Here is a 21,663-nt window from a genome sequence, read left to right on the forward strand (position 1 = left end):
TAATCAACCCGCTATCAAGTTTCTCTTTGATGAAATGGCGGTCAACCTCAATATGTTTAGTCCGATCATGTTGGACTGGATTATGAGCTATACAAATAGCGGACTTATTATCACATAGCAGCTTCATAGGTCCCTCACATTTTATTTTGAGATCATCAAGTACAATTTTCAGCCACAGTAACTCACAAATGTCTTGAGCCATAGCTCGAAATTCAGCTTCTGCACTTGATCTGGCAACCACATCTTGTTTCTTACTTCTCCATGTCACCAAGTTACCGCAAAGAAACATGCAATAACCAGTGGTAGAACGACGGTCAGTCACGGATCCAGCATAATCAGCATCTGTGTAGACTTCTAAAGATAGATTGCCATCACGTCGGAATAACAATCCTTTACCAGGAGTACCTTTAAGATACTGAAGAATTCTCTCTACTGCCTGCATGTGTTTTTCTTTTGGATCGTGCATAAACTGACTGACAACACTAACAACATAAGCTAGGTCTGGTCTAGTATGGGCCAGATATATCAATTTCCCAACTAGCCGTTGATATTGTCCTTTATCAACTGGAGGACTCTCTTCTTCATAGCCCATCTTGTGATTCTGCTCAATAGGAGTATTAGAGGGATTACACCCGAGCTTTCCTGCTTCTTTGAGAAGATCAAGAACATATTTCCTCTGGCTGATAAAAATTCCTTTGCTTGAATGAGCTACTTCTATCCCTAGGAAATATCTCAGTTTACCAAGGTCTTTGATTTCAAACTCAGAGGCAAGCCGTGTTTGCAGAATCTGTCTCTCCACAAAATCATCACCTGTGATAATAATATCATCAACATATACAAGGAGCACAGTAAGCTTCCCATTTTGGGAGTGCTTGAAGAAAAGAGTGTGATCTCCTTGGCTCTGTCTGTATCCTAAGGTCATCATAACCTTAGTAAATCTTCCAAACCAAGCACGAGGTGACTGCTTCAATCCATACAAGGCCTTTTTTAATCTACAAACTTTATTTTCCCCCTTCACAGAATCAAAACCAGGCGGGATTTCCATGTAGACTTCTTCTTCTAACTCACCATTGAGGAAAGCATTTTTCACATCAAATTGATTTATATCCCAATTGTAATGGGCAGCAAGGGATAACAAGATTCTCACTGTATTCATATTTGCAACTGGAGCAAAGGTTTCTTCATAATCAATGCCATAGGTTTGAGTGTGACCTTTGGCTACTAATCGAGCCTTATATCTCTCAAGAGTGCCATCAGAATTATATTTCAGGGCATAAACCCATCTGCACCCTACTGCTTTCTTTCCGTTGGGTCTATCAATAACCTCTCATGTTTTATTTTTCTCCAAAGCATTCATCTCCTCTTGCATGGCTTGAGCCCAATTCCTATCTTTCAAGGCTTCATGTACTGATTTTGGGATTGCAATAGAATCTAGTGCTGAAACAAAGCTTTTGTGCTGCACAGAAATATTAGCAGAGGAAACAAAGTGGGAGATAGGGTATTGAGTACAAGAGGGACAGGAGGAACAAGTTTTCTTGTGACAAGATCTTTTTCCTTTTCTAAGAGCAATAGGTAAGTCATCAGAAGTAGAAGCAATGGGTAAGTCATTAGAGATATCAGAAGAAATAGACAAATCATGAGAGGAAATAATATTAAAATCAGAAACAGGAGATTCAGGAGACTCAGAAGAAATAAGAGATTCAGGACTTACCAGTGGTTCAGACGATTGAGGTTGCTGGTGAGACAGTATGGGTTGTATCTTAGGTGTATTTGAAGGTTCTGACACACCAGGAGCAGACACACTAGGAAGAGGGAAGATTGATCCAGACTCAAAGAAGGAAGGGGACGAGTCTTCTGAAGAACTATTCTCCCCCTGACGATGAGGACCCAGGAAATAAGATTCAGATTCTTGAAAGGTGACATCCATAGAAACAAAAAATTTCCGACTTGGTGGATGATAACACTTGTACCCTTTTTTATAAGGGTTATAACCAAGGAAGACACACTTAAGAGCCCTAGGATCCAACTTACTCCGATGTTGTTTATGAACATGGACAAAGGCAACACATCCAAACACTCTTGGTGGAAGGCTCTGCAATATGGGAACAGAAGGAAAGAAGGAAGTCATGGAATGAATAGGACTGATATTGTTAAGGACCCGTGAAGGTAAACGGTTGACCAAAAAGGTTGCAGCTAATACTGCTTCACCCCAATAAGAACTAGGAACAGATGTCTGAAAAAGTAGTGCTCTAGCAACTTCAAGAAGGTGACGATTTTTCCTTTCAGCAACCCCGTTTTGTTGAGGGGTATCAACACATGTGAGCTCATGAATCATACCTTTGTCTGAAATGAATTGTGACAGGCGTTGATTGACGTACTCAGTACCATTATCAGATCTGAGTCTTTTAATACCCTTACCAAACTGAGTCTCAACCATGTGATGAAACCGAATAAATATCTTTGGTACTTCATACTTGTCTTTCATCAAGTATATCCATGTTATCCGAGTACAATCGTCAATAAAAGAAACAAACCACCTTGCACCTGAAACACTGTGCACTTTAGAAGGGCCCCAAACATTAGAATGGATAAGGGAAAAAGGTTCCCTGCTTTTAATAGTGCTAGAAGGAAATGACACTCGATGGTGTTTTGCAAATTCACAAACATCACAATGAAAGGTCTCAACCGACTTATTGAGAAACAGAGAGGGGAACATAGACTTCAAAAGACTAAATGGTGGATGCCCGAGACGCTTGTGATGGAGCCAAATCATAGACTCTGCAGTAGAAGGATGACGTGTCATTAATAACTGGTTTTTGCTAGCATGGTCTGGAAGGAGATGATACAACCCATCCTGTTCATTAGCAACTCCAATTGTCTTCTTCGTGGTCAGATCCTGAATAAGACAATGAGAAGGAAAAAATATGATAGAACAATTCAAATCAGTTGTAAGTTTTTGAGTGGAGATAAGATTAGTAGAAAGCTGAGGAACATAAAGAACATTTTTAAGAAACAAGGAAGGTAGAATTTGAATGTTACCAGAACCAATAACTGATTTATGGGATCCATCAGCTACGAATATAGTATGACTACCAACAGTAGGATGATAAGAACAAAACAACTCAGTACGACAAGCCATATGATCAGTTGCACCAGAATCCAAAATCCATGAGGTTTTAAAATCAGTGCAAGAAGCAAGAAGAGATATAGAACGTGTGCTCTTACCAGATAAGATCGAAGAACTATCATGCTCGGCCATTCTTTAACAAAAAAAGTTAACAACCAGCGATAAAATCAACCAAACAGAATATCAAATGACCTCTGATCAGAAAAATAATTACAGATCCAGACAAAAAACAAGAAGACGAGAAGAATGGTGGTGGTCCGGTCCAAAAACACGGCCGCACGCGCCAGAGAAAGGAGCTGCGCGTGGGATTCACTCGCAGGGAAAGGGGCGGCACGTGAGAGCGCGTGGATGGGCTTCGCCGGCTGAGATTTTTCTGGTGTGGTCGTCCAGTGAGCGCGCACCTGTCTGTGGGTGGTCGCGGTTGAAAAGTAGCCGGAAAGTGGTCCAAACGGTGAAGACAGATCTGATTGGAGGCGGTCGGAGGTGTTTTGGTCGTTTGTGGCGGAGGAACAGTGCGTAGAATGATAGATCGGAAGAAAAATAAGGTCAACAATGGTCCCCTTGGTCCAAAAGGTCCCTGGAAAAATTTTCCGGTGGCGGCTGATGGCGGCAAGAGGCAAAGAAATTAGGGTTTTGTTAAAAAAGAAGATAATATGTGCGAAAGCAAAGCCCTCAGATCGAGAGCTCTGATACCAAATATAATAGCCCCAAACCCTGTAGCATGATATTGTCCGGTTTGCCCTCGGGCTCACGGTTTTGTTTCTTGGGACACCCCACAAAAGGCCTCACACTAGAAGAGGTATCCACACCCTTATAAGGCATGCTTCGTTCGCCTCTCCAACCGATGTGGGACATTACATCCTCCCCCACTGGGAATACAGCGTCCCCGCTGTACACACCGGTCCAGGGCCAGGCTCTGATACCAAATGTAACTGTTGGGAAATTCGTTCCCTCAAACTCCAATGTCAAGCGGGTCCAGGGGAAGCCCGTGGCGGGGAGCCACCACCAATGAGCTAAGGCTACACCAACCGTAGCAAGTGGATCCGACACCACATTTCAACCCAAAACCTTAAGGCTTTGGGTTCACGGGTCCTTTCACTTATATACTCTTCACTTAGCTCATTACCAACCAATGTGGGACTCATCACACTTGATATCCCAATAATCTCCCCCTCAAGTGTGAAACCCACCATTGGTATACTCCCCCTCAACCGAGTACCCGAAGCGCAAAGTACTCGACCCGCCTCCTAGCCAATCACATGGCTAGATCGAGCCTAATCCGGCTCTGATACCACTGTTGGAAACGGGTATTCTAATATATTATAGAATTGTAAATAATATGTACAAAGGGTTCTCTATTTATAGAGAATATTTGACCTAATTTTAACCTAATGGGCTTGGCCCAATACAACAAATAAATGACTAAATAATAACTAAATAATAACTAAATAATTATTATTTACAACAAAAAGGAATATATAAATTTTCAAACTACATATATAGAAACTGTCAAGATATAGCTACATGTGCTCACGTTCTATATGCCAACGGTGTTTGCTTTTTTTGTTTTTGTTTTAGGTATTCATGAGTACCAAAACTTAGTATCCCAAATCCGAATACATTAATTAACAAGAAAGTAGAGCTAGATTTGTTGATTCTCTACCCCACAAAAATGGCTCCTCAAACTTAGCATCCCGGCCACTGAGAACATAAACAAAATTACTTGAAATGCGTTTTTGAATTGTTTTGCTGTAAAGTCAGGTTTCAATTTTGACGTTTGTTATGTGAGTCAAGCAAAGGAGAAATGAGGGCAACGGTAGATAATAATTACTTAACTAAGCAAGCAGTCAACTACGTTTTGATAGGCGGATGGCGCAGAGCCACAAAAATGGCCCCCCAAACTTAGCATCCCAATGACATAAAACGAGCGTGATTGCATGCAATGTCACATGCAAGCAAGCTCACACAAGTACACAACATTGCTAGCTGTTGTTACATGTAATTTATCTGCTCTTGAGTTACTAGGTTAAACCCATAAAGGGGGTTATTCCAATTTAATTAATCGATTAAGGAAAATCTCAAAAAAATAAAAAATAAAATTACTCTAGCTTATAAATATGCACCATATCCCATTCGTATAATTGCTCATTTCTCTCATCAACCTCTTGTTACATTGTGGTGACTTTCTCCTCTGTTTAGCTCCTGCTAGCTTATTTATTTATATATCACCATTATTAATGGCCGACTCAAACAATGAATCCAACATTTCTCATGCCTCTGGTCCTCAAACTTCAACCACTTCGCAGAAACCACCTAAGGTTGCCATTTCCATTAAAGATGCTTTGTGTCCAGTAACACGACCAAGTAATCCTCCTAGTCCTAGTGTTACCAGGAGTTCAACCTCAAGGACTGGAACACCATTGCCCACTATCCAGGGTGTTTTTGGCCGCAAGAGTGCGAGTGGATGACCGCACCAAATTCACATGTGTTCATCGTACGTGTAATTTCATCCTCACCACCGTCTAGCACTGCTCAGTAACGTCTCTTGGTTTTTTTCTTTTTTTAATAATGTGTCTTAGTATATGAGGCTCTCTCTCTTTTCTTTTCTTTTTTTAAATCTCAGTCTGTATTGTGTATGAGAGCAAGTTGTTATGATGTTATGAGGTTATGAAGTGTTGAGATTCTATATATCTATTTTATATTCCCCTTGTTTCTTCCTCTCTTCCTTCATTCTTCTTCTTAGACGTTGAAAGTTACAAGCATTATGCCTGACGTTGAAAGTTAACGAACTAACAATATCTGTTAATTTTGTGATACATTGAAATGTATTCAGATCTAGAATATTCCAGATATAATTGTTGCTTTAGATTTACAATTTACAACACTTTTCTGGGTAACTTTGTTTTTCTTAGGCTGGTTTTAGCCCTCAGCATTACCAATTTTTTTTTTTGTTCGATTAGCTTTTCATCTTCAGCAACCTCAAATGTAACATTGTCAAGGTCTCAAGGTTTAGGTAGTCCAATTACCGGTCAAGTTTTGGAACATCTCTCCAAGTTTATGATAACTTAAGAGTGCTTTCATTCATTTTTATTTTTCCTTCATAGCTCATGAGTCTTGGATCCCCTTGTAATTAAATAGACACAGAAAAATATTCTTTGTGGACATGGTCCATGTCGATCATTTGATGCAGGACAGCAAAAGGCACAGGATTCAATGGATCAAAATTAGGTTTTAATTTGGGAGAATTAAGGTTAGAAATTAGAGAATATTGTTTTCTTTCACATCTAGACCATTTATGCCTGAAGGAAACGGAAAAAAAAAAAAAAAAGTAATTATAATGCCACACAACGTACACCAGAAAGTTCAAAAAGAACCTTGTCTCTTTTTTCTTTATTAAATTTTTTGAGTCGGCCATTGGTGGTATATGAACGCCATATCATGACAGAATTTTTAGCTAGCTTACGGTTTTGTGGTTAATGGTAAGAGAATATTGGCCGAAAGAAAATGGGTGTGCTTGGGATTGGAGCGCGTGAATTTTGTTTTGAAGTTACACGAATATAGCTTCGGTTTTGCTGCTGTTTGTTTGCGGATCTCATGCTTTTGATTACGGTGGAAGGTGGTTCTTTCTAACCAGGCAGTGCCACTGGCACATGGGGTTCGCAGCGTTACAAGACAAGAGGGGTTAAGATTTGATGGTACCCAAAACTCTACCTGGCCTGTCTTTTGCCTTTGAGTTTGACTGTGCTAGTGTGCTCTTTATTTTTGCTATTTTTTATTCATGACGCCACTAAAAACTAAAAACTAAAAACACTGGCCACAACATTGTATGACTCTCTACAATACCAGAGGAAGAATACACTGGACGTGATGTGTTTAAAATCATGATAATATTTATTATAATAAAATATATATATATATATATATATATATATATATATATATATATATATATATATATATATATATATATAGATAGATAGATGCACACACCTAATTACTGGGTACAATGTATAACAAATATCACCGATAAAATTACAATTTTAATTATACAAATTAAGTTAATTTAAACATATACTCATCTTATATTCTAAGACAAAGCCATTCTTTGGCAACTTCTTACACGTGTCTGCTTCTCCTTCACTTTCAGGTTTGCTTTCACACTACACAATTCAAAAAGTTTCCTTCTTTGGTAATTCAGGGAATAAAAAAATTCGAAAAGAAATTATAATCTGGACTCAAAATTGATGGCCACGATTTGCTACCTAAAATCAATGATGCAGATCTGTTCTCATTTTTATTGGGATACAACTCATCTTTTTTTGAAATTTGAAATTTGGAGTTCAAAATTTAAATTTAATTTTTAAAAACTGACAACTCAGTTAATGTTCGCCTACTTTCTTGAAATTGTTAAACGTTTAAGAAAATATACAAGCATTCTCACTGTTCTATGAATTGCAAAATATACACGTTATCAGCACAATCTAACTAATTGAGCACGACAATCTCTCTACCGCCTCTCTCTCTCTACCGTCTCTCTCTCTATCTCTCTCCGTGTGTGCTAAGAATAGCAAGCTCAGAATCGCCGCACGGTGATGCCGCCAAGCTCCGCGATGCGTTCGATTTGTACGATCGCGACAACACCGACCTTATCTCCATTTCCAATTTCATTTCATTTCAGTATTTTCTGTCCTGCCACTAATGCAAATACTGACCCTGTCAACAATTCGTCTAAAAAATAAAATAAAAAAAAATCGAAACCCTGTCACAAGAACACCGCCATCACGGATGCTCTCTTCGACGAACAGGACCATCTCCATCGCTTGGCCGCTGGCGCCTCCTCCATGTCTGTTGATCACCTATGTCGCTTCCTGACGGAGCAGTGTCACCACCGAGTCCCGTGGACTCACTCCTTGAAATCTCAGCAAGGTGAGTTCTCTGACTGTTTAACTTAATTTCGTGACTCATATTGTTGAATTTAATATATTCGCTTTACGGATGCATAATTGGATGGTTAGATCTGTTAGTGGTATTTAAAATCATTGGTGAATTGAAACTATAGTAGTGTAGCTACATAGGCGGTGGTTTCTGTTGCTTCTGGAATGAGATAGTTATTATTTAATTATGTTTGCAATTTGAGTTAAATGAGATCTGAAAAATTCACTTTGTCTTTCGGTAAATTCACATTAAGTTATTGATCATATGTCTTTTATGATTAATTTTAAGATAATTATATTAAAAGTTGATTGATCAAATTTATAAGAAGTTTTTTTTTAAGGTCTAGGAAGAGGATAAAAAGAGAGAGGAAGGTAGTAAACCTAGCTAGCATCATGGAGAAGAAACATGCAAAGAACTTGAGACGAGTGATGAAAAACGCAGTGCGTAAAACTGTAGCTGAGTGATGGAAAACTCAAAGGCTATTGCATGAAATAAAACAACACCGGTTATTATTATTTAGATTTTAAAAAAAATTAGAGAGAATAGAACGGGATGTGATAAATTTGTTATATTTAATTCTATTTAGAATTATCATTTTTTGCAATGTAAGCAAAAAATATGACTTATACATGCTTATTTGATTAAGTTGCATTCAAATTCAAATCCCGTTCAGACAATATTTTTTTTGTAGGGATTGTTGCTATGAATTCGTGTTCTGATTTTTGTATACTAATTCTCTTTTTTTCGTTTTGTATGGCGGAACGTTTCGTCGTATTTCATGGTGTGTGGGTTTAGGTTTCGTCGTATTTCACAATCAAGTATTCTTTTTCAGTTCTTCAATTTTGAATTCTCTATCATGCATTATGTTTTTTTTTCTGTTTTCCTTACTAATGTTGAATTATTTGGAATGAGTTTTAGTTTTTCTTTTCAATTTCTGAACTCCTATTCTCTCTGATGCAGTGAAAATCATGAAAATCCTTTCACAACCAGGTATTCTTTTTCGGTTCTTCAATTTTGAATTCTCTATTTACATTATGTTTCTTTTTTTTCTTTTTTTCTTTTTTCGTTGCTAAAGTTGAATTCTTTGGAATGGGTTTCTTTTTTTCTTTTCAATTTCTGAACTCTTATTCTCTCTGATGCACTGAAAATCGAGAAAATCCTTTTACAATCAGATATTCTTTTCAGTTCTTCAATTTCGAATTCTCTATTATGCATTATGTTTCTTCTTTTTTTCTTCTATTTTCGTTGCTAATGTTGAATTCTTTGGAATGGGTTTTAGTTTTTCTTTTCAATTTCTAAACTCATATTCTCTCTGATGCAGTGAAAATCGTGAAAATCCTTTCACAATTAGGTATTCTATTTCAGTTCTTCAATTTTGAATTCTCTATCATGCATTATGTTTCTTTTCTTTTTTTTCTTCTTCTGATTTCGTTGCTAAAGTTGAATTCTTTGGAATGAGTTTTAGTTTTTCTTTTCAATTTTTGATCTCCTATTCTCTCTGATGAAGTGAAAATCGTGAAAATCCCTTCACAATCAGGTATTCTTTTTCAGTTCTTCAATTTTGAATTCTCTATCATGCATTATGTTTCTTTTCATTTTTTTCTTTTGTTTTAGTTGCTAATGTTGAATTCTTTGGAATGAGTTTTAGTTTTTCTTTTCAATTTCTTAACTCTTATTCTCTCTAATGCACTGAAAATCGTGAAAATCCTTTCACAATCAGGTATTCTTTTTCAGTTCTTCAATTTTGAATTCTCTATCATGCATTATGTTTTTTTTCATTTTTTTTCTTTTGTTTTAGTTGCTAATATTGAATTCTTTGGAATAGGTTTTAGTTTTTCTTTTCAATTTCTGAACTCCTATTCTCTCTGATGCAGTGAAAATCGTGAAAATCCTTTCACCATCAGGTATTCTTTTTAAGTTCTTCAATTTTGAATTCTCTATCATGCATTATGTTTCTTTTTTTTTCTTTTGTTTTAGTTGCTAATGTTGAATTCTTTGGAATGAGTTTTAGATTTTCTTTTCAATTTCTTAACTCCTATTCTCTCTGATGCAGTGAAAATCGTGAAAATCTTTTCACAATCAGGTATTCTTTTTCAGTTCTTCAACTTTGAATTCTCTATCATGCATTATGTTTCTTTTCATTTTTTTCTTTTGTTTTAGTTGCTAATGTTGAATCTTTGAAATGGGTTTTAGTTTTTCTTTTCAATTTCTGAACTCTTATTCTCTCCGATGCAGTGAAAATCGTGAAAATCCTTTCACCATCAGGTATTCTTTTTAAGTTCTTCAATTTTGAATTCTCTATCATGCATTATATTTCTTTTTTTTTTCTTTTGTTTTAGTTGCTAATGTTGAATTCTTTGGAATGAGTTTTAGTTTTTCTTTTCAATTTTTGATCTCCTATTCTCTCTGATGAAGTGAAAATCGTGAAAATCCCTTCACAATCAGGTATTCTTTTTAAGTTCTTCAATTTTGAATTCTCTATCATGCATTATGTTTCTTTTTTTTCTTTTGTTTTAGTTGCTAATCTTGAATTCTTTGAAAATGAGTTTTAGTTTTTCTTTTCAATTTCTGAACTCCTATTCTCTCTGATGCAGTGAAAATCGTGAAAATCCTTTCACAATTAGGTATTCTTTTTCGGTTCTTCAATTTTGAATTCTCTATCATGCATTATGTTTCTTTTCTTTTTCTTCTTCTGATTTCGTTGCTAAAGTTGAATTCTTTGGAATGAGTTTTAGTTTTTCTTTTCAACTTTTGATCTCCTATTCTCTCTGATGAAGTGAAAAATCGTGAAAATCCCTTCACAATCAGGTATTCTTTTTCAGTTCTTCAATTTTGAATTCTCTATCATGCATTATGTTTCTTTTCATTTTTTTCTTTTGTTTTAGATGCTAATGTTGAATTCTTTATAATGGGTTTTAGTTTTTCTTTTCAATTTCTTAACTCATATTCTCTCTGATGTAGTGAAAATCGTGAAAATCCTTTCACAATCAGGTATTGTTTTTTTTCTTTTTAATGCACATATTTCGATTTTCTTCTCATTCCTCACTCTTTTGAAATTCGAATTCTGAATTGATTTCAAATTAGGGATTAATATATTTTTAAATAATATCTATGAGACCAAATTTTTATTATTATTTAAAGGGTGTATTCAATTAAGATTTTAAAAAATTATTTTTGAATGCAAAACCATTAATATTCAATTAGGGATTTTAAATAATTTAAAAATTCATATATTAATATATTTTTAAACTAACATTGAAAGTTGTTGAGTCTATTAAAACTTTTGAATTATTTATTGTACCTGTTATATTTTGTTTTTGGAAATATTCCAATCGGTTTATCGCTTCGCAACTAATCCGATTCGGGGCGGGTCCAGGATTAAGGCTTTAAACCCCTCCCAAAGGTGGTACTGGGAGGATTCGAACACATGCTCTCTCCCCACCTGCTCAGCTCCCATGCGCGAACTGAGCTACCACCATTTGGTTGTACCTGTTGTATTTCTATTGGTATGAAAAACTTAAAAGTTATGGTAAATTAATAACTGAGCTAAAATAGTGCTGCACTTACAATGCAAATTGCTTCAATATTGGTATGAAAAACTTAAAAGTTATGGTAAATTAATAACTGAGCTAAAATAGTGCTGCACTTGCAATGCAAATTGCTTCAATTCCTTAATTGCTATTATAGTGTTGCAGTTCCTACAGTTAGTCATAAATAAAACGACATTAGAATTTTAAAATGATAGTAATTTGAAAATTGTTTGGAATTACAATATGTATGGAAAAATTCAAAGGGCACAATAATCTAAGTGAAGGATTAGGAAAAAAATTTAGTGCTCATCCCAAAAATCAGCAACTCAACTAAAATATTTGACTCTTGGGTTATCTGCAGTTCCCACTGTTAGTCATAACTTAATCGGCATTAAATGTATATAATTGAATTTGTAAAAAATTAATAAAACAAATTGAATGAAATTTGAAAAAGTAAAAATAACACTTGCTATTTGTTTGAATTGAATGAAAATTTAATGTTCAGATTAAATGGAATTTGTAAAGACATAAATGAAACGACATTAATGGTTAGGTTGAATGAATTTGAAAAGATAAATTCAAAAAAATATAGAATGAAATTTGAAAAGGCAAATATAACATTTGCTGGTGGTTTTAATTGTAATTATTATGTGAAAGGGAGATCAACAAAACACAATGGGTCGGTGGGAAGTGGACGAACGAGGTTGTAAGGAAAAGAGGGAAGCTCGGTTTCCTTGAACAATGAAATTAGATGGTGGATGCTAAGCAACAATGGCACCCTCTGCTACTGTTTCAAAGCTAAACAATACTGTGAAATAAGTATGAGAAAAAAGGCTACTAAATGTGCAAAACTACGAAGTTTGCCACCTTCTTTTATGGTATTATGTTTAATATTTCAAGGCAGTTCCTTTATGTTAAACGTTGCTAATTAAACTCATAATAATAACGGCAAGAAAATAAATTATGTGAATTTATGATTCCTGAATATTCGTTCAATGTAACATAAAAGTTACAGAATATATATATATATATATATATATATATATATATATATATATATATATATGGGAAAAACATTTCTCAAGCAACTTGAGATAAGTTTATCTCCGACTACCCCAAAACTACGTCGTTTTATTTATTTATTTCCTTATATTAATTGATTCATCTTTGAATGGTTATGATTCTCTTTTTCTCTCTCTTCCTTTATCACCATTGATCCATCTTTGTACGGTTATGATTTAGTAGCCGGAGATAACTTTATCTCCGGCAGCTTGAGAAATGATAATTAAAAATGGTGTTGTGGTCATGTATTTTTACATTGAGAATTGAGTTGTCATTTTAAAAATAGTAATACCATTGGTTACCAATTCACCATAACATTAGTGTTGGCGTTGATATTGGTTTATTATGGGGAAGACGACCAAGATATTGATATATTTTCAAAAGAATATTGAATAAAAAAATATAAAAGAATTTTAATTTTTAATTTAAATAAAAAATGACACCTATCATTCAGTAAAAAATAATTATAAAAATTTAATCACTATAAAAATGAACGATTATTCAGTGACCATCTAACTCTTGCATCGTAAAAAAATGTTAGCACTTAAGTATTTCACATACTATTTTAATGTTTCTTACTATTTTCTGCATGAAAAATTGTTAAGCCTATTAATAATACCACAACTTTCTGCATCGAAAATTATTGAGCCTATTAATAATATTTTGTTAAGTCTATTAATAATATTTATTATTATATTAATAAACTAATGAATGGTCTTTTGATATTACCTTATTCAACTTCAACTATAAAGTGTTTGATAAAATATTAAACGTACAAACTCAAATATTTTTCATCTCTTTATCTCTTATATATGTCACAAATACACAGACCACAAAGAGTCGATTGAAAGGCTACTGTAAAAAATATAGATATATAGTAATCTAGATGCAACTATGAGAACAATTTTGTGTGGATAAATATATAAAAACATATCACATTTTTATAAGTAAATTAAAATTTCATACTTCTTCTTTTATAATTAAATTCCTAAATCTGATTTTAATTTTTGTAAATACAAATTTGTAAAATTCAAAATACTAATGACACAAATCCTTGCAAAAAAATAATTATTTACATAAAATGCTGATAGTTAAAGGTTGCAAACTGAGCTTGACCCAGAGGGCCCGCCCCGCCTACCAACACATTTTTATAATTAATTTAAAATTCTACTATTCATTTTTTATAATTAAATTCCTAATTCAGATTTCAATTTTGGTAAATATAAATTTATAAAATTCCAAATACTAACGATACAAATCTTTGCAAAAAATAATAATTTAATATTATTTTGTAAATCTAACTATAATAAATGAAAGTTCATCTCTGAGATAAAATATAAAAATCTAGACACAACTATAAGAGCCTTTTTTGTGTGGATAAACATAAAAACCTATTACATGCTAATAGTTAGAGGTGACAAACTGGGCTGGACCCGGAGGGCCGGCCCACCAACACATTTTTATAAGTGAATCAAAATTTTATCGTTCTTCTTTTATAATTAAATTCCTAAATCTGATTTTCATTGTTGTAAATATGTAAAATTCAAAAATACTAATGACATAAATCCTTGCAAAAAAATAATTATTTAAATAAAATGCTGATAGTTAAATGTTGCAAATTGGGCTTGGCCCAAAGGGCCTGCCCGTCCCGCATACCAACATATTTTTATAATTAAATTAAATTTCACTATTATTCTTTTATAATTAGATTTCTAATTCAGATTTCAATTTTTGTAAATACATATTCTTAAAATTTCAAATATTAATGACACAAATCCTTACAAAAAATAACTATTATTATTTCGTATATCTAATTATAATAAATGAAAGTTTATCTCTGAGATAAAATATAAAAACCTAAACGCAACTAGAGTCTTTTTTTGTGGATAAATATAAAAACCTATTACATGCAAATAATTAGAGGTGGCAAACTGGGCTCGGCCCGAAGGGCCGGCCCACCAAGACATTTTTATAATTAAATTAAAATTTCATTCTTCTTCTTTTATGATTAAATTCCTAAATCTGATTTTAATTTTTGTAAATACAAATTTGTAAAATTTTAAATACAAATTTGCCCACTGACACATTTTTATAGTTAAATTAAAATTTCATTCTTCTTCTTTTATAATTAAATTCCTAAATCTGATAGCATATTTTTGTTTTTAGTTGATATTTGTAAAATTCTGTGTCAATGCTGTAATTTTTTTCACTTGAAATATAGAACAAGATAGCAACACAATTTTTTTGTAAGTATAAAATTTGCAGTGCAATTAACCAACCACAGCGAACGACAAAAATTTGATCTTTTTTCTCCGTGCATCGCACGAGTAATATACTAGTTTAAATCTAGTACTGCACTCACTGTTCTAGTATGTCACTTGTGTGGTAATTATTTTAGCACATATGAAAGCCAATGAGGTTGCGGATCCGTTACATAATTGCTTTCCATTGGTGAAAAGGACAGTTCATATGTCTAATACTCACACGGAGGCCAATGAGATTGCGGATTGACTTGCTTTGAATGCATTGGCTCATACCACATCAGAAAATTTTGTTTTACTTGGTAACACAGCTCAATTTATAAATGTTGGCTTTCTTTTTATTCAGGCTCTTTTATACAAGCTAGAATTTTGTATTTAATTGCACATAATTACCACACAAGTGACATGCTAGAACAGTGAGTGGAGTGTAGATTTAATTTTGCGTTTATGTTTAAATTAACTTAATTTGTTCAATTACTATTGTAATTTTGTAGGTGCTATTTGTTGTAAATTCTATCCAGTGTAATTTTATATGCTTCGAGAATTAATTTAAAATTAATTATAACAATATATATATAGGGGATTAATTTTCTCATTTGACATGAGAAAATTTTCTCACGTTACACACACAATACATAAGTGGGGTCCACAAAAAAGTGAAAAGACAAAAAAATAAAGATAAAACCCACATTTTAATTGTGTGTGTAACATGAGAATTTTTTCTCATGTAAAATGAGAAAAGATTAACTTATATATATATATATATATATATATATATATATATGTATATATTGTAGCAAAACAATTAAAAAGCTCGAACTTTCTTTTTTATTTTATTATTAATAAATTTTTGGCCAATTAATAAAAAAATTCTGAATAGTTTATTCATCCTACTTTCAATTGTCTAATATCTTTTTTTTTTTTGGAGATGTTTAATATCTACTTTTGAATTTGTTAATTCTAGTTAAACTTTTTCAAAGAAGCGCTGTGTGGTCATCAATTAACTTGCATTCAATTGTTTCATGTACTTTTATTTTTCAATATAAGAAGATCATAACAACCAGTGTTACCCGGCCGGTCTGACTGGTTGACCCGGAAACCGGCCCATCAACCGGTCCGATTCTAGTGTTAGATCGTTTAAGCATTCGACCCGGTATCAACTCAGTGACTCGGTCATAAACCGCGGTCCAACCAGTATAAATCGGTACCGGTTTTTTGGTTCAACCGATTTTTCAAAATAAGCTCCAAAATATTTCATTTTTTGCACGAAGTGGGATTCGAACCCTGTCCTTCAAGGTGAGGAGCGCCAAATCCACCATTTAATATACATATTATATAACTATTAAGTTAACAGAATTATTTCAAAAATTGCATCAAATAGAAATCGAACCCTGTGCATTGAAGATAGACAACATAGTAATTACCACTAGACTACATTAGGTTATTGTTTGAATTGCACCATTTAAAATATTTATTTTATAATTAAGTATAAAATAAAAATTTATATATATATATCCGGTTCATGCGGTTCAACCGGTGACCCACCGGTTGAACAATTGACTCAGTGACCCGGTACCTCGGCGGGGTCAATGACCGATTCGGTTCTAATAACATTGATAACAACAACTCTTTTCCGATCAATAAAAAATAAAAATGGAGAGAGGGGTTATTCCTCTATTAAAGGTAGTAAAAGTTGTCGTATTCACTACTAGAAAAGTCAAGATTTTCGACGGAAAATATTCCGTCCAAATTAAAGACGAAAATTTCAACAGAAAATGTATTTCGTTGATAATTTTTTACGGAAATTATTTTCCGTAAAAAATATTCGACGGAAATCTGATTCTGTCGAAGATTTTTCACGAAAATTTGATTTCGTCGAAGATTTTCCACGGAAAAATAATTCCGTCGAAAATAATTTCAAAAAAATAAATCGAAAAGAAATTAATTTTATGAATTTTTCGACGGAAAAGGAATTCTGTCGAAGATTTTCCACGAAAAAAGAATGTCGTCGAAATCAATTTCAAAAAAATAAATCTAAAAAGAAATTCATTTTATGAAATCTTAGACGGAAAACGGATTCCGTCGAAGATTTACCATGGAAAAGGGATTCCGTCGAAGATTATCCACGGAAATGAAATTCTATCAAAATCAATTTCAAAAAAAAAATTAATTAATTTTATGAAATCTTCGACAGAAAACTAATTCCGTCGAAGAATTTCCATAGAAAAATAATTCCGTCGAAAACAATTTTAAAAAAATAAATGAAAAAGAAATTAATTTTATGAAATCTTCGACGGAAAACTGATTCCGTCGAAGATTTATCACGGAAAAGTAATTCCGTCGAAAACAATTTCAAAACAATATATCAAAAAGAAATTAATTTAATGAATTTTTCGACAGAATCTCTATTCCATCAAAGATTTTCCACGGAAAAGAAATTCCGTCGAAAACAATTTAAAAAAAATAAAAGCAATGTTGCCTCAGATAATGATTTAAGAGGAATTCCGACATGACTTTAACACATCAATACTTTCTATGTAAATTTCAGGATGACTTTACGAGACTTAGGGAAGACAGAGACAGTCAAGTCACTCCAGGAGTGGATGCTAACAGTGTTGCCTCATATAATGATTTAATCTTGCAGGCAGCTGATGGGGTTAACAGTAAAGGACGGGTATACGGTTTAGGTACACGAGGAGGAGAATATAAGCAATCTCGACTCTCCAATAGGCTACCATTTGGAGTGTCGCAGCAGGAGAATGACAGGATGCACACATTGATTCTACAATTGCAGGGTACAGTTGCACAACAAGAGGAGAAGGCTACACAGCAGCAGAAAAAGGTTGACAAACAGGATAGTGTAATGCTTATGATGCAGAGGCGAATGGACACCATGGAGAAGCTTTTGCGAAGGGTTCCTGTGGAATTATTAGATACTGAGGATGACGATGAGACTCAGCCCCCGTCTCAGGACCTAGGTGATGACCACGATCATGCAGGTCATCCACCAGCATGACTTTTGTATCTTTGTTGGATGTATATGACCGAGACTAGTGTCCATAGACTATTTTGATTAGTATATGACAGAGACTTTTGTATATGTATGTCCCTGTTTGATTAGTATATGTCTTTGACATTTATACATATAGGACTCTTTTGATTTGTATATGACAGGGGACTTCTGTATATGTATGTCCCTTTTGATTAGCATATGTCTTGGACATTTTTAGATATAGTACTCTTTTGATTAGTATATGATAGGGACTTTTGTATATGTATGTCCCTATTGATTAGTATATGTCTTGGACATTTATATATATAAGTCTGTTTTGATTAGTATATGACAGGGATTTTTGTACACATAATTATATTAAAATCATATAATTGTGATATGTTACTTTCATTATATTTGTTTATCAGGTGTGAAACATAAATTGATATTAATTTTGTAGAGAAAAAAATATTCAACGGAATTTTATGAATTTTTTATCGAAAATTTTCGACGAAATTTGTTTTCCGTCGAAAATTATTAAAAGATTTTTCGACGAAATTTCATTCATTTTTCGTCGAAAATTTTCGACAGAATTTATTTTTCGTCAAAACTCATTAAAAGATTTTTCGACGGAATTTCATTCAATTTCCGTCGAAAAATTTCGACAGAATTTATTTTCTGTCGAAAATCATTAAAAAAAATTTCGACGGAATTTCTTTCATTTTCCGTCGAAAAATATTAAAAGATTTTTCGACGAAAATTATTTCCGTCAAAATTTTCCACAGAAATTATTCCGTCGAAAAAATTCGACGGAAATAATTTTCGTCGAATTTTTTCGATGGAATCTCTAATTCCATCGAAAAATTTGTTACCTACGAAGACTTATTCGACGACTTCTTTTCCGTCGAAAATGTCATTTTCAACGGAATTTTTTCGTCGAAAAAAAAGCATTTTCTAGTAGTTATTATATATATAAGTTATCATAAACTTGGAGAGATGTTCCAAAACTGACAAGTTGGACTAGCTAAACCGTGACTATATATGTTACATTTGGCCATTTGGGGTTGCTCGAGATGAAAGCTAATCAAACAATTTTGTATTATTTTTTTTGTGGTAATGCTGACAGCTAAAAACAGCCCAAAAAAAATAAAGTTACAGATAAAGGTGTTGTAAATATAAAGCAATAATATCTATCAAGAATCTAGACATGAATACATTTCAATCATGAAGAAGGTCTTTAGGAGTTGCATTAAATAATGACAAAAACTTGTGATGAGGAGTTGCAGCTTGTCCAACTCTTGCTAGCTTAATTTCAAAAAAGTGCAACTCGACAGATTGCAACTTCGTAGGAGTTGCATTAAATGACATAAGCTTCTAGACCTGAATAGTGAATACATTCTCCAATTGACACAAACTAAATATTACAGCTTGTCCACACTCCTTGCTTATAAATATTCGTTCCATTGTTATCAAAAAAAAAAAAAAGTATATTCGTCCCATTCCATTCTTCTAAGTGCTCATTTCTCTCATCAAACCTCGTTACATTTTGGTGACTTTAGAATATATTTTTCCTCTATTTAGCTCCTGCTTATTAATATACCACCAATGGTATATACAGTAGTGTTGCAACTTGCAATATGCGTGCATGAATACATGATTGGCCCAGCTTATCCCGTGGCATCATTCATCTATAAGACGTAACCCATGTCTTGTAATTAAATATGTCTTGTTTGACCTGCTTAAACGAATCCTATAACAGTGATAGTATTTTTTTTATCATTTAATTCAATAATTAAGTTTATTTGCAATTTAATTTTGCAATACTTGCTAATTTTAGTTTGAGTCATATTATTTGTATATTAAAAACATGTGATAGGTTATTCTATCTTTTCCTATCACTCTTCAGCATTATTATATTACCTTTATATTTTTCTCTTACATTCTTATTTAATGATGTTTGAGAATGGTGGACAAATGTAAGCAGAAAAAAAAAAAAGGTAGAATAACTTATCCAAAAAATATTATATTATCTTTCAATCTTTTCAATTGTACATTATAAACATATTTTAAATTTTGATAGATTATTTATTTTGACATTCTATTTTTTTACCGTCGATAGGATTCTCTTTATTTTTCTCTCTTATCTGTGCTGACATGTTACCATTTCAACACTGGTGTTTTATTTTTATTGGAGGGATGAATAGAACCAAGGGCAGAGCTAGGGTGGGCCCCAAGTTTTAAAGTATTTTTTTAAACTTAATTTTTTAAAGAGAGTTGGTCTTTTAGAACTCCCTCTCCTCCCTACGTTATCAACTTCTCGTTGCAAAAACGTTATTGATATATAAAAAGCAAACGTGTTTTGAGTTACTGAGTTATATATTAAAATGAAAATCTGTTGTATAAATTTCAGAAAGCATTAATATACTGTAACAAAGCTATATAATTTGTTACAATGAGGGGCTAGCCCAAACGGACCGTATCTCGAGGACAAGGTGCTCGGAGAAGATTGAATGGGAATACCTCTTGGCAATATACCAAAAACAAAAAAAGCTATGTAATTTTTATAACGAGAATGTGTTATTTTGTGTTTGACCAAGATAGTTTTCTTATTCGTTATTTAATATTATTATATATAATTTTAATCATTTATTATCAAATTAATGGTAATAATTATATCATTATCTATGCCAATATTTTTTCGCCCTGATCTCTTATCACCATTAATTTATCAGTAAGTAATTAAAATCGTATTATATGATAGGATCATATTCAATAATACATAAAAAAAATCTACACCGCGAATAATGTTTTATTTTTTAAAATAAAAAACTTCTTTATGTAGGAAGGTCACGCTCAGTGTGTGGTCAATTCTCGTTACACCTAACCCTGGGTATTGGCGGCTGCATAACTGTCATTCGCCAATTTTATTAAATTTAAATTTTATCGAGAAAATCTTGAACAGACAGTAAGGTGATTATTATAAGGATAAGTTCATAGGATTTTATTTGGATGAATTTTTGAAAAAAAAATAATTATACACTTTTTTAGAAAAATATATTTTTAAAAGATGAAATTATTTTGTAATTGTACCCATTTAGTTTGCATGAATTTCTTTAAGAAGCTATTTTATTTTAAAAAACACTGTTTACTTTATGTGTATTTAGATATAATTTTTTTAAAATGTCATAAAAATAATAATAATATTTATTTAAAACCATATTAATTTTATGTAAAATTGTATTTTAAATACTGATACAATTACAAAATAATTTCATCTTTTAAAAATATATTTTTCTAAAAAAGTGTATAATTATTTTTTTTTCAAAAATTCATCCAAATAAAATCCTATGAACTTATCCTTATAATAATCACCTTACTGTGTGTTCAAGATTTTCTCGATAAAATTTAAATTTAATTAAACGGCGAATGACAGTCACGGAGCCGCCAAAACTCAGTTCAGGTGTGACGAGAATTAATCACACACTGAGCGTGACCTACCTAACAACTTCTCACGTGTAAAGTCAATTAAAAAATGTTATTAAAAAATGTGAAAGAAGTTTTTTATTTTAAGAAAAAAATAAAACATTATTCGCGGTGTAGAATTTTTTTTTTGTATTATTTAATATGATCCTATCATATAATAGGATTAACTGATAAATTAATTGTGATAAGAGATAAGGGGAAAAAAATATTGGCATAGAGAATGATAAAATTATTATCATTTAAATGATTGAGATTTTATATAATAATGTTAAA

The sequence above is a fragment of the Gastrolobium bilobum genome, unplaced genomic scaffold (genome assembly GCF_033153095.1).
Source record: "Gastrolobium bilobum isolate Gb01-03AN ecotype WA unplaced genomic scaffold, APGP_CSIRO_Gbil_v1 utg39339, whole genome shotgun sequence".
NCBI classification, from domain to species: Eukaryota; Viridiplantae; Streptophyta; class Magnoliopsida; order Fabales; family Fabaceae; genus Gastrolobium; species Gastrolobium bilobum.